Source organism: Heptranchias perlo, chromosome 25 (genome assembly GCF_035084215.1).
Source record: "Heptranchias perlo isolate sHepPer1 chromosome 25, sHepPer1.hap1, whole genome shotgun sequence".
Classification (NCBI taxonomy): Eukaryota; Metazoa; Chordata; class Chondrichthyes; order Hexanchiformes; family Hexanchidae; genus Heptranchias; species Heptranchias perlo.
Genome location: NC_090349.1, coordinates 23330556 through 23344115, shown reverse-complemented (window position 1 = coordinate 23344115; position 13560 = coordinate 23330556). Strand labels below are relative to the sequence as shown.

The window sequence follows — 13560 nt, the reverse complement described above, 5'->3', positions numbered from 1 at the left end:
CATTTCTGGCAAACCATCTGATTACTGGATACTGGATGGTATGAACTGGAAAACAAGGAGAAATTCACCATCTCATGCCCTTTGGATGAGCAATTTCCACCGTCCTTTTTTGAAGCCGCATTCCACACTGTCACCAGAGCTTTCTTTGATGCTGGTCTTGGTGTTTTTACTTTCAGAAACAGTCTCCGAACCATTCTATTCAAGATTTACACAGGCAAGATCAGGCTTGCCGAGGTGCTGTGGTCAATTTTCTCAATTATTCCCTCACACGCCATATGATCTAATATATTCTGATATGATCTGATATGTTCTTCTTTAGAGCTCTGGCTTAAAGAAATTTTGGCCGTGCCCCCTCCTTCATATTAAACTGTGCCTGGATACCCTTTGCTATACCAAGTTTTGAACTGAATAAGGACTTCTACTCTTCCCTGGGTTTTTGAGTTATTTTCCCAATATATCGCACTGGGTGTCCAGGGTAACATTTAAGTACAATGGCATTTTTTTGTAAGGCAGTTTTCCAAAACTTTTCCTCATATACTTTTGATGACATAATAGTTATCACAGCCCCAGTGCCCAATTCAAATGTACATTTAATACTTTCTATCCAGACAGGGGCCATCATTTCACATTGCCCCTTTCCTGTTCTGGAACATACAGGAAAGCACGTGTCTTCTTTATCCATCTTACTTTATGGTGCAGTTTCTTCCTCAGGTTCCTCGTCAGAACTGATATGATGAGCACTGGACTTTTGTCTTGTCTTCTGTTGATTCCTCTCATGACTACGATATAACTTGGGGCTTTCTTTTCTTCTTCCTGTCTTCAGTCTAGCAGCACCTACTGGCTCCCAGCAACACTTAGCTAAATATCCTGATTCCATGCAGTTATGAAATTTAACCTTCTGGATAATGGTTTCTTTTACCACACCTCTAACATGGTTAAGCATCTCTGTTCACTCTGAAGCCGTTGGACCACTGTTGCATGTAACTCGCTAACATGCCTGGCACCAGTCTCCATCCCAAATACGACTTTGTGAGCTCTTGCAGACTTGAGTCCAACACTTCCCTCTGTATCGACGGTTCCTTCAAACTGCAGACAAAGCATCTCTAATTGCATTGTCAAGAAACCCACCAAAGTCACATCTTTCGGACATTTTCCTCAGTTCTGACATAAACTGAGAAACATTTTCATCATCCCTTCGCCTCCTCTGGTTAAACTTGGACCGTTCTGCAACAACGAGTGGCTTTGGGCTCAGATGTTCTTTGACCACTTGGACCAACTCTTTATACGTTTTGTCTTTAGGCCGGGCAAGAGGAATCAGATTCTTAATCAATGTATATGTTGCAGGTCCGCAGATAGTAAGCAAAATTGCTATCTTTTTTGCATTTATTGTAAGTTCATTAAGTCTTTCTACATACTCACTCCAGCTCAACCCCATTTGATACTCTCTGATTTTTCCAACTAATGCTGACATGATAAAAAATATTCAATGATATTCAATCTTTTTAACAATATGCTGTCCGATATCCTCATTGTTATTGTTATGTCCGAATAAAGCCTGCTGCCCATATCCTGACCCGTACCAAGTCCCATTCACCCATCATCCTTGAGCTCGCTGATCAACAGTGGCTCCTGGTCCGGCAATGCCTCGATTTTAAAATTCTCATCCTTCTCAAAATTTTCAAATCCCTCCATGGCCTCGCCGCTTCCTATATCTGTGACCTCCTCCAGCCCTACACCCCTCTGAGATCTCTACGCTCCTCCGATTCTGGTCTCTTGCGCAGCGCCGATTTTAATCGTTCCACTATTGATGGCTGTGCCTTCAGCTGCCTAGGCCCTAATCTCTGGAATTCCCTCCATAAACTCTCCACCTCTCACCTGTGCTAATATCTCCTTATGTGGCTCAGTGTCAAATTTTGTTTGATAACGCTCCCTTGAAGTGCCTTGGAACATTTTACTACATTAAAGGCGCAATATAAATGCACGTTGTTGTTGTTGTTGTTGTTGTTGTTAATAACTAGTTGCTTTTACTTCTAGAACCCCTAGAATATTCCGTCAAAGAATAACAAAGTAATATAAGACAAGACACTGGAGTTTAATTGCTACAATGTCCCTACTGCCGTCAAGGAGCCATCTAGTGTTCAGTTAATAATATGCAAGTACCATACATATGACTGGTGACCTTCAGAACTGCCTGGCATGGAGTCATCTCCTGTTGAAAACCCCTCAAAATAGTTCTCTTGGTGTTCATAAAACAAGATACAGAACGAGACCTCAGACAAGATCAGAGACTGAAATACAGCAGGATCACAGAGAAAGAAAACAGACATCTGTTTCCTGTGATATCACAGTGGAAATACGTCATGTAAAATCAAGGCTGCCAAACAAAGGCTTGAAAAGACAAAGCATGGCTCATAAACTTCACATCATCAAACAAATGTTTTTAGTCATCAAATCTTTTCTTACGTTCCTTTGGGTCCAAGCTGAATGGATGGACAACCAATGGTGAGTTGTTTACAATGTTACAACAATGACAAGAGACTTGAGTCAGTATATTTCTGAAGGCATTTCTACCAGTGTGGGAGATAAATTATTTTCATTTTTGTCTCTGATATTTGGCTGAAATGTATAGGATAAAAAAGAAAAAATATGAATGTCGATAATCCACATTAAAAACAGAAAATGCAGGAATGCAGAGCAGGTCAGGCAGACAATCATACGAAAATACGGTCAGGAAAAGACCAGCTGGTCCACTGAGCCTGTCCCAAACAGTCATGATGCAACTAAGCATCACGGCCCCCCGGTGTTCGCTCCTAATTGTAGTCATGTAATCTCTTGGGAGAAGCAAAGAACAATATAATAAACCCTAGGCCAATGGAGGGGGAAAAAAACCGGGAATTTCTTCTCCAACCCTGAAGGCAATCAAAACGATTTGCATAGTGTCCATGAGGTATGTACCCAACAGCCCACCTACCTTGTGTAATATTTGCTATAGCAAGCAACTCATCAACTATTGTAGCAAATCCACACTTGTTCCATGCATTGCTCACCCTCCTCATAAAGATAAACCTCCTGACATCTAACCCAGTCCTATACTTACTCTGTCTTTGTGAATGACCGCTTGTTTTCCCTAATCTATCATCTTCAAATCGTCGGCCCACACGGGCACAGTCTAGTGCTTTCATCATTTTAAATACTTACCCTGAATTCTACGGTTTTCTAGAGTATAAACACACAGCCTATTGTGATAATTGTGGGCTTTTAAACTAGAGATCATTCTGGTAGCCCTCCTTTGAACCTTTTCCAGGGCCTGTATATCACCCACCATGTGAGGGGACCAAAACTAGATGAGGCCTAACCAGGGTCTTGTACAAGTGCACAATGGTTCTTTATGTTTTATACTGGATCGTCCTTGCTAAACGTATTAGTGCTCCAATTGCCTTCACATTAACCTTCCAACACTGGCCATTCAATTCAGAGACTCATGTACTATCGTTCTTAGGTCCCTTTCCAGCTCAACAGACTTTAATTCTGTACCCAACAGGATATACATGTTTGGTGTCAGCCTCACCTATGCGCACGACACTGCATTTATCTACATTAAATGACATCGGCCAGAGAGGGTCCGTTGCCCCATTGCATCTAGATCAGGCTGTGGTCTTTTTTTTCTCATTAAGGGTCCTAACACTAGCACAAATTTTCATGTTGTCTGCGAACCTCCAGACAGTACTCACAACACTTTCATCTAGATCGACACGGATCCCTGCCGGACTCCATTAGTAACCGGTCTCCACACAGAGTCACTTCCATTAATCCTCTGCCTGCAAGAATGCAACCAATTCCCTACCCAATCCAGGATCTGCCTCCTAATCCACTCTACAGTCTTGTAAAGGTACCTATAATGCGGCACCTTGTCAAAAAGCTTTCTGCGAGTCCAAATCGACAATGTTGACAGGGCTACCGTCAACGACCACCCTAGTGATCTCCTGGAAGAAATTCAGCCAGGTTGAGGTTAATGTTTCGGGTGGGATCCTTCATCGGATACTGACTGCTGTGCATTTTCTACTCTTGTTTAGGATTTTAAGATGGGAAAAATCCACGCATCAATCAAAGCACCAACTAAAGCTCCTGCAATAAACATAGAGCATGGAATAAACATAGTGACAGGAGAGACAAATCACACGGTATTTAGGGAAAGTAAATTGGTCAATAAATACGCAGGTGAGGACATTTGCACCCTCTTGTGACAGCAAAAGCAAACACCGACATCTCGTCAGCAAGTTTAAACATTCTCCCAGTTAAATCTGGCTCACAGCTCTGCGAGGGAGCTATTATTGCCAGGTAACAACCAGCTGCTTCACAAAAATTAATTTCACACCAAATACAACACACAGCAGGCCTCAGTGCTAAGCATGTAAACATCTGTGGAAAGCCTATAATTGTTTGATTTATTGGGCTCCATTTGTATAGATATGTGCAATTGCTTAAAATAATTGTATCATTAATTATTACACAAACTAACTCTGAATGTGTAAATATTGGCTCTTTGAAACAAGGAACTATGAATTATAAAAAGGACGGTACAACATCTTGGAGCACCAACTAAGTGTTCACAGAGAGTGAGGTTGCAGGTTTGTGCTTGTGATTTCCAAAGACTGAGTGAGTTCCGTATATCAGCCTGGAATTCTAGTTAGGTGGCTAGCAGCACCTGAGCACTTTCACATAGAAACGGAGACAGGATTGGGAATTAAGATGCCTCAAATTGCACTGTCGCCAGCGAGCAAACCGCCTGCCTACTCTCTCTGCCAAAGAATTGTGAATGATGAGGGTCAAAAGTCAAAAAGAAAACATTTTTACGACATCAGCAAACAGTGATATACAGAACTGAAAAAGAGATTCAACTGGCCAGACCCACAGTTCAAAAATGATCACACCAAACTCTCTTATACCCTCAACCCTTTCTTACACCAAAAAGCCATTTAGCTCCCATTTGAATTTGCCTCCACTGACTCCCTGGGAAGTCTATTATTAAAGTTACATTTGTGATGGTGCCCTGCATGTTGTGTTCATCACATAGTTCTGAATCAGGTACATATACAATAGTAACAGCAAGAAAATCAAGCAGGAAGAGAATCCCCTCTGACCTTCCCCTCTCTGACCCCGAACAGTCAGTCCTCAGCAAAGGCCCCAGCTTCATCCCCTTACGCTCCCACCTCAATGGATTTTGAGCTCGATACGATGCTGAGCTCTTCTTCCATCGCCTTCGCCTCCGCGACCACTTCTTTGGCCAGGAATCTTCACCCCGGCCTTTCTCCCACCTTCAGAATTCTCGTTCCACCTGGACCCCTCCCTCTGGCCTCTTACCCTCTCTTGATCTTTACATTGGGAACTGCCGGTGTGACATCGGCCGTTTCAATTTCTCTGCTCCCCTCACTCACTCCAACCCACCTCCCTCTGAACTTGTAGCACTCCATTCTCTCAGGTCCAACCCTGACATTGTCATTGCTGATAAGGGCAGTGTTGTTGTTTGACGAACAGACCTCTACCTTGCGGAGGCTGAACACCAACTCACCGACACCTCCTCCTACCGCCCCCTGAACCATGACCCCACTGCCGAACACCAAGCCATACTTTCCCAGACCATCACTGACCTCATCTCAGGGGACGGTAGCATAGTGGTTATGTTACTGGGCTAGCAATCCAGAGACCTGGACGAAAATTCAGAGTCATGAGTTCAAATCCCGCCACGGCAGCTGGCGAATTTAAATTCAATTAATTAATTTAATTCAATTAATTAAATAAAAATCTGGAATTAAAATACTAGTATCAGTAATGATGGCCATGAAACTACCGGATTGTCGTAAAAACCCATCTGGTTCACTAATGTCCTTTAGGGAAGGAAGCCTGCCGCCCTTACCTGGTCTGGCCTATATGTGACTCCAGACCCACAGCAATGTGGTTGATTCTTAATTGCCCTCTGAAATGGCCTAGCAAGCCACTCAGTTGTAAAATCTCGCGACGAAAAGTCATAATAAGAATAAAACCGGACGGACCACCCGGCATCGGACCACTCGGCACCGGACACGACAACGGCAAAACACCAAGCCCAGTCGACCCTGCAAGGTCCTCCTTACTAACATCTGGGGACTTGTGCCAAAATTGGGAGAGCTGTCCCACAGACTAGTCAAGCAACAGCCTGACATAGCCATACTCACAGAATCCTATCTTTCAGCCAACGTCCCAGGCTCTTCCATCACCATCCCTGGGTATGTCCTGTCCCACCGGCAGGACAGACCCACCAGAGGTGGCGGTACAGTGATATACAGTCAGGAGGGAGTGGCCCTGGGAGTCCTCAACATTGACTCTGGACCCCATGAAATCTCATGGCATCAGGTCAAACATGGGCAAGGAAACCTCCTGCTGATTACCACCTACCGTCCTCCCTCAGCTGATGAATCAGTCCTCCTCCATGTTGAGCACCACGTGGAGGAAGCACTGAGGGTAGCAAGGACACAAAATGTACTCTGGGTGGGGGACTTCAATGTCCATCACCAAGAGTGGCTCGGTAGCACCACTACTGACCGAGCTGGCCGAGTCCTGAAGGACATAGCTGCTGGACTGGGCCTGCGGCAGGTGGTGAGCGAACCAACACGAGGGAAAAACTTACTTGACCTCGTCCTCACCAATCTACCTGTCGCAAATGCATCTGTCCATGACAGTATTGGTAGGAGTGACCACCGCACAGTCCTCGTGGAGATGAAATCCCGTCTTCGCACTGAGGACACCATCCAACGTGTTGTGTGGCACTACCACCGTGCTAAATGGGATAGATTCAGAACAGATCTAGCAGCTCAAAACTGGGCATCCATGAGGCGCTGTGGGCCATCAGCAGCAGCAGAATTGTATTCCAGCACAATCTGTAACCTCATGGCCCGGCATATTCCTCACTCTACCATTACCAACAAGCCAGGGGATCAACCCTGGTTCAATGAGGAGTGTAGAAGAGCATGCCAGGAGCAGCACCAGGCGTACCTAAAAATGAGGTGCCAACCTGGTGAAGCTACAACTCAGGACGACATGCATGCTAAACAGCGGCAGCAACATGCTACAGACAGAGCGAAGCGATTCCACAACCAACGGATCAGATCAAAGCTCTGCATTCCTGCCACATCCAGTCGTGAATGGTGGTGGACAATTAAACAACTAACGGGAGGAGGAGGCTCTGCAAACATCCCCATTCCCAATGATGGCGGAGTCCAGCACGTGAGTGCAAAAGACAAGGCTGAAGCGTTTGCAACCATCTTCAGCCAGAAGTGCCGAGTGGATAATCCATCTCAGCCTCCTCCCGATAGCCCCACCATCACGGAAGCCAGTCTTCGGCCAATTCAATTCACTCCACGTGATATCAAGAAACGGCTGAGTGCACTGGATACAGCAAAGGCTATGGGCCCCGACAACATCCCAGCTGTAGTGCTGAAGACTTGTGCTCCAGAACTAGCTGCGCCTCTAGCCAAGCTGTTCCAGTACAGCTACAACACTGGCATCCACCCGACAATGTGGAAAATTGCCCAGGTATGTCCTGTCCACAAAAAGCAGGACAAATCCAATCCGGCCAATTACCGCCCCATCAGTCTACTCTCAATCATCAGCAAAGTGATGGAAAGTGTCGTCGACAGTGCTATCAAGCGGCACTTACTCACCAATAACCTGCTCACCGATGCTCAGTTTGGGTTCCGCCAGGACCACTCGGCTCCAGACCTCATTACAGCCTTGGTCCAAACATGGACAAAACAGCTGAATTCCAGAGGTGAGGTGAGAGTGACTGCCCTTGACATCAAGGCAGCATTTGACCGAGTGTGGCACCAAGGAGTCCTAGTAAAATTGAAGTCAATGGGAATCAGGGGGAAAACTCTCCAGTGGCTGGAGTCATACCTCGCACAAAGGAAGATGGTAGTGGTTGTTGGAGGCCAATCATCTCAGCCCCAGGGCATTGCTGCAGGAGTTCCTCAGGGCAGTGTCCTAGGCCCAACCATCTTCAGTTGCTTCATCAATGACCTTCCCTCCATCATAAGGTCAGAAATGGGGATGTTCGCTGATGACTGCACAGTGTTCAGTTCCATTCGCAACCCCTCAGATAATGAAGCAGTCCGAGCCTGCATGCAGCAAGACCTGGACAACATCCAGGCTTGGGCTGATAAGTGGCAAGTAACATTCGCGCCAGATAAGTGCCAGGCAATGACCATCTCCAACAAGAGAGAGTCTAACCACCTCCCCTTGACATTCAACGGCATTACCATCGCCGAATCCCCCACCATCAACATCCTGGGGGTCACCATTGACCAGAAACTTAACTGGACCAGCCATATAAATACCGTGGCTACGAGAGCAGGTCAGAGGCTGGGTATTCTGCGGCGAGTGACTCACCTCCTGACTCCCCAAAGCCTTTCCACCATCTACAAGGCACAAGTCAGGAGTGTGATGGAATACTCTCCACTTGCCTGGATGAGTGCAGCTCCAACAACACTCAAGAAGCTCGACACCATCCAAGATAAAGCAGCCCGCTTGATTGGCACCCCATCCACCACCCTAAACATTCACTCCCTTCACCACCGGCGCACTGTGGCTGCAGTGTGCACCATCCACAGGATGCACTGCAGCAACTCGCCAAGGCTTCTTCGACAGCACCTCCCAAACCCGCGACCTCTACCACCTAGAAGGACAAGGGCAGCAGGCGCATGGGAACAACACCACCTGCACATTCCCCTCAAAGTCACACACCATCCCGACTTGGAAATATATCGCCGTTCCTTCATCGTCGCTGGGTCAAAATCCTGGAACTCCCTTCCTAACAGCACTGTGGGAGAACCGTCACCACACGGACTGCAGCGGTTCAAGAAGGCGGCTCACCACCACCTTCTCAAGGGCAATTAGGGATGGGCAATAAATGCCGGCCTTGCCAGCGACGCTCACATCCCGTGAACGAATAATAAAAAAATTTTTAAAAATCTCCTCTAGAGATCTTCCCGCCCCCACGGCCTCCAACCTCATAGTCCCCCAACCCCGCAAAGCCCGCTTCTACCTCCTTCCTAAGATCCACAAACAGGATTCCCCTGGTAGACCCATCATTTCAGCCTGTTCTTGCCCCACGGAATTTATTTCTTCCTTTCTCGACTCTATTTTTTCTCCCCTTGTCCAGTCTCTTCCGACCTACATCCATGATTCTTCTGATGCCCTCCGTCACTTTAACGGTTTCCAGTTTCCCGGTGCCAACCGACTCCTTCTGCCGTGGACGTCCAGTCCCTCTACACCTCCACTCCCACCAGGACAGCCTGCGGGTCCTCCGCTTCTTCCTTGATCAGAGGCCCAACCAGTCCCCATCCACCACCACCCTCCTACGCCTGACTGAACTTGTTCTTATGTTGAACAACTTCTCCTTTGACTCCACTCACTTCCTCCAAATAAAAGGTGTCGTTATGGGAACCCGTATGGGTCCCAGCGATGCCTGCCTTTTCGTGGGATATGTGGAACATTCCTTGTTCCAGTCCAACTCAGGTCCCCTCTCTAACCTCTTCTCCCAGTACATTGACGTCTGTATTGGTGCCGTTTCCTGCTCTTGCCCCAAACTGGAAAATTTCATCAATTTTGCTTCCAATTTCCACCCTTCCCTCGCCTCCACATGGTCCATCTCCGACTCTTCCCTTCCTCAACTTCTCTATCACCATTTCTGGGGATAGGTTGCCAACCAATATCTACTATAAGCCCACTGACTCCCACAGCTACCTTGATTACACTTCCTCCCACCCCACTTCTAGTAAGAACCCTATTCTATTCTCCCAGTTTCTCCGTCTCCGTCGCATCTGTTCTGACGATGCCACCTTCCAGACCAGTGCTTCCGATATGTCTTCCTTTTCCCTCAAATGAGGATTCCCCTCCACTGTAGTTGACAGGGCCCTCGACTGTGTCCGTCCTATTTCCCTCACTTCTGCCCTCACTCCTTCCCCTCCCTCCCGGAACCACAATAGGGACTCCCTTGTCCTCACTTCCATCCCACCAGCCTTCACATTCAACGGATAATCCTCCGCCATTTCCAGCGTGATGTCACCATCAAACACATCTTCCCCTCCCCTCCTCTTTTAGGATTCCAAAGGGACCGCTCCCTCTGCGACACCCTGGTCCACTCTTCCATCACCCCCAACACCCACTCTCCTCCCCACGGCACCTTCCCATGTGAGCGCAGGAGATGCAACACCTGCCCTTTCACCTTCTCCCTTCCCACCGTCCAGGGCCCCAAACACTCCTTCCAGGTGAAACGGTGATTTGCTTGTACTTCTTTCGACTTAATATCCTGAATTCGCTGCACACAATGCGTTCTCCTCTAGAATGGGGAGACCAAACGCAGATTGGGTGATCGCTTTGCTAAACACCACCGCTCAGTCCACAAGTGTGACCCTGACCTGCCGGTCGCTTGCCATTTTAATTCCCTGTCCCACTCCCACTCTGACCTCTGTCCTCTGTGTCTTACACTGTTCCAATGAAGTTCAACGGAAGCTCGAGGAACAGCACCTCATCTTCCGATTAGGCACTTTACAACCCTCCGGACTCAACACTGATTTCAATAACTTCCTATCATAACCACTGCTCCCATTTTCTCAGACAGCAAGTGCTGGTAATGGTTCTGATGTTGCCATTTATAGCTCCTCTAGACCCATCTTTTGTTTCTTTACTTGTCCCATTACCACCCTCCTTGCCTTGCACCATCATCCCTTTAAACATTTAATCACTTCTGCCCTCCACCCTCTCACAGACCCCTTTTGTTCTTTCCTCCCCTCCCCTTCCTCCCACCCCCCACTTTTCCTGGCTCTGTGCTTGTTTACAAACTGTTGAAAATCTTTCACCTCTTCCAGTTCTGACGAAAGGTAATCGACCTTTCTCTCTCCACGGATGCTGCCTGACTTGCTGTGTATTTCCAGCATTTTCTGATTTTAGTTCAGATTTCCAGCATCCGCAATATTTTGCTTTTGAGGAAGAGAAATGACTGTGTACCAAAGCCGGAAAAGCTCAGACACTTTTCAAGATGTGTCATTACTCACACAACGCAGCTATCTGTAATTTAAAGTGCCAAGATGAGTGAGGGCTTAATCTTTCCAGATTTTTCAACACACAGAAAATTCCAAGATACCCAGTAACACCCAATTCACTGAACATAATCTCTGGGTTCAAGCAGCAAATCTTTTTTAGTTATTGGACTTTCACCCCTCTCCGAATTGAATATCAGGTGTGAGCCGAGACGTTGGGGTCAATTTTAACGTTTGGGTAGCTGACCAGGCAAAGCATGCCAGCAGCCCACCTGCTCCCACAGCAAAGAGGCCAGAGCCATTTTGAGGCCTGGGGTTCATTTAAATAGAACCGGAGAGCTGCGGGTCACTAAACCGCTAAACGGATATCTTGATGCAGCAGTTAGGCCGCCCAGCTGACAGCAGGGTAAATTGATGGGGAGTCACAATCTGGAGGGGCGAGATGGAGAGCCCGGGGTGGCAGTGGCCCACATTTTTTTTGTGGAGACCAGAGGAGCACTCCTGCTCCTGAGGCCCCACAAAGATGGATTTAAAACTTACTTTTTCAAGGCCTCTTCAGCTCTGTCGACAGTGAAACTGTCCCTGGGCAGCGCACAGTTCTATCCTGAAATGGCAATCAGGGTCCTGTGTATGTCATAGGACCACTTTGCATATTAAAAGGGGCCTCCCACCTGGTCTCCACAAAAATAATGTGGGCCACTGCCACCCCGGGCTCTCCATCTCGCCCCCTCCAGATCGTGACTCCCCATCAATTTACCCTGCTGTCAGCTGGGCGGCCTAACTGCTGCATCAAGATATCCGTTTAGCGGTTTAGTGACCCGCAGCTCTCCGGTTCTATTTCGGTGAACCCCAGGCCTCAAATGGCTCTGGCCTCTTTGCTGTGGGAGCAGGTGGGTTGCTGGCACGCTTTGCCTGGTCAGCTACCCAAACGTTAAAATTGACCCCAACGTCTAGGCTCACCACTTTGCATATTAAAAGGGGCCTCCTGCCTGAAAGAGGTGGGAGGCCCCTGTCAAAGTGGCAAGGGCTGATCGATGGCATTAACAGGGTGATAAGTCGACCTACCCCATTTTGTCTAACCGTTAGCACCCCTTTAACACTGATTTTGGCAAGTTAATATCGACACTAGTGAGTGTTGGCACACTAATCAATGGTGGGGGGGGAGCCACAGCCAAGCATGATCCTGTCTCCTTACCCTATTTCCATATATATGCTCTTTCCAGTAGTAGTCACTGGATAGGAATCAAGAGTAGGAACCCCAGCTGATTATTCCCCTCTCTAACCCTGGGTGGTTCAGCTGGTTGCAGTATCCCTATTGCTGCTCCCGGTCAGATCAGATTGCTCGATACAGACCAGCGATTGAACTGAGCATCTCCCAGTCACTCAGTTCTATATTGGGCACTGCCTTTGCCACTGAGCTATTGGGCAGCTCTTATTGAGGTTTTAATGCTTGATGTGTAAAATCTGGGTCAATGCTTTGAGAAACAGCCTTTAAATGCGGGTAAAGTTACGGTCCTGCCGAATTTAACGGCAGGACCCCATTTGAATATTTGTTTCTCCGTTTCTAGGCTGGCGGCCAGCCAGATTGCGAGGCTGGCTGGCTGACTGGCGGGCAGGAAGGCCTGTGATAGAAGGCCGCAGCCGGGGAGAGGAGAGGAGGGAGGGAAGGAGAGATCGCAGGGGGCGGGGATGGGTGGGAGATCACGAGGTGGTCTGAAGTGGAGGTCGCGGGGAGGCTGAAGTGCCGATCTCGGGGAGGGAGGCAGATCACGGAGAGGGAAGCAGGTTAGAATGGGGGGGGGAGGGGAAGCATTCCTGCTCCGACTGGCCCACAAGCAGTGCTATAAAAAGCTGGATCTGGCCATTCTCACCTCCCTTCAGCTGCCGGGTTTCCCGAGTCCAGGGAAACCCAGGCCGCAGCTGTTAAATATAAAAGTCTGCTAAAATCTGAGGCACGCGTCCTCGTTAACATTTTAAATTACTGACCCGCCTCTTGAGAATAGGTTACTCGCCCACCCCCCAACCCGCCTCTGTTAAAGCCGCAGTGGGCGCGTCCGAGGCGGGTTGGGGTCGGGTTTCAGATTTTTGAAATTTTAACCTATCCAACCCCCTGCCCCCATCCCGCCTGTCATAGGAGGTTAAAATCCCCCCCCCCACCCCGCCGCCATTGTCGGGGCTGCTTGGGTGAGGTATTAAACAAACTGGTGCCTGTAAAACTAAACCTAATCATAAGTGGCACCTTCAAGAGAGATGGGGAGAAAGTTAGCTGGAGGGCATGAAGCGGAGCTTGTGATTAAAAAAAAATTTGCAAATTGGCTGCTTTTACCTCACGTTTTTAGAATCTCCGGCCTAAGGAGAACATTTCTCAGCAATCTACTTAGTGGTTCATGAGGACTCGACTAAATGCAAAACATCAGGGTCCTTGTGTGGATAACAACTTAAAGATAGCTTTAGACATGGAATGTGATTATTTAGACATTAAATAGAC

General features: G+C 47.7%; 1 protein-coding gene and 1 long non-coding RNA gene across 2 annotated transcripts in view; one reads left to right on the top strand and one right to left on the bottom strand.

The window, feature by feature from the left end:
* The window catches only part of si:dkeyp-14d3.1 (transmembrane protein 132C), an 808037-nt gene that overhangs the window by 256728 nt on the left and 537749 nt on the right, over positions 1 to 13560 (bottom strand). The window lies entirely within an intron of this gene.
* The window catches only part of LOC137342099 (uncharacterized), a 38633-nt gene that overhangs the window by 20845 nt on the left and 4228 nt on the right, over positions 1 to 13560 (top strand). The window lies entirely within an intron of this gene.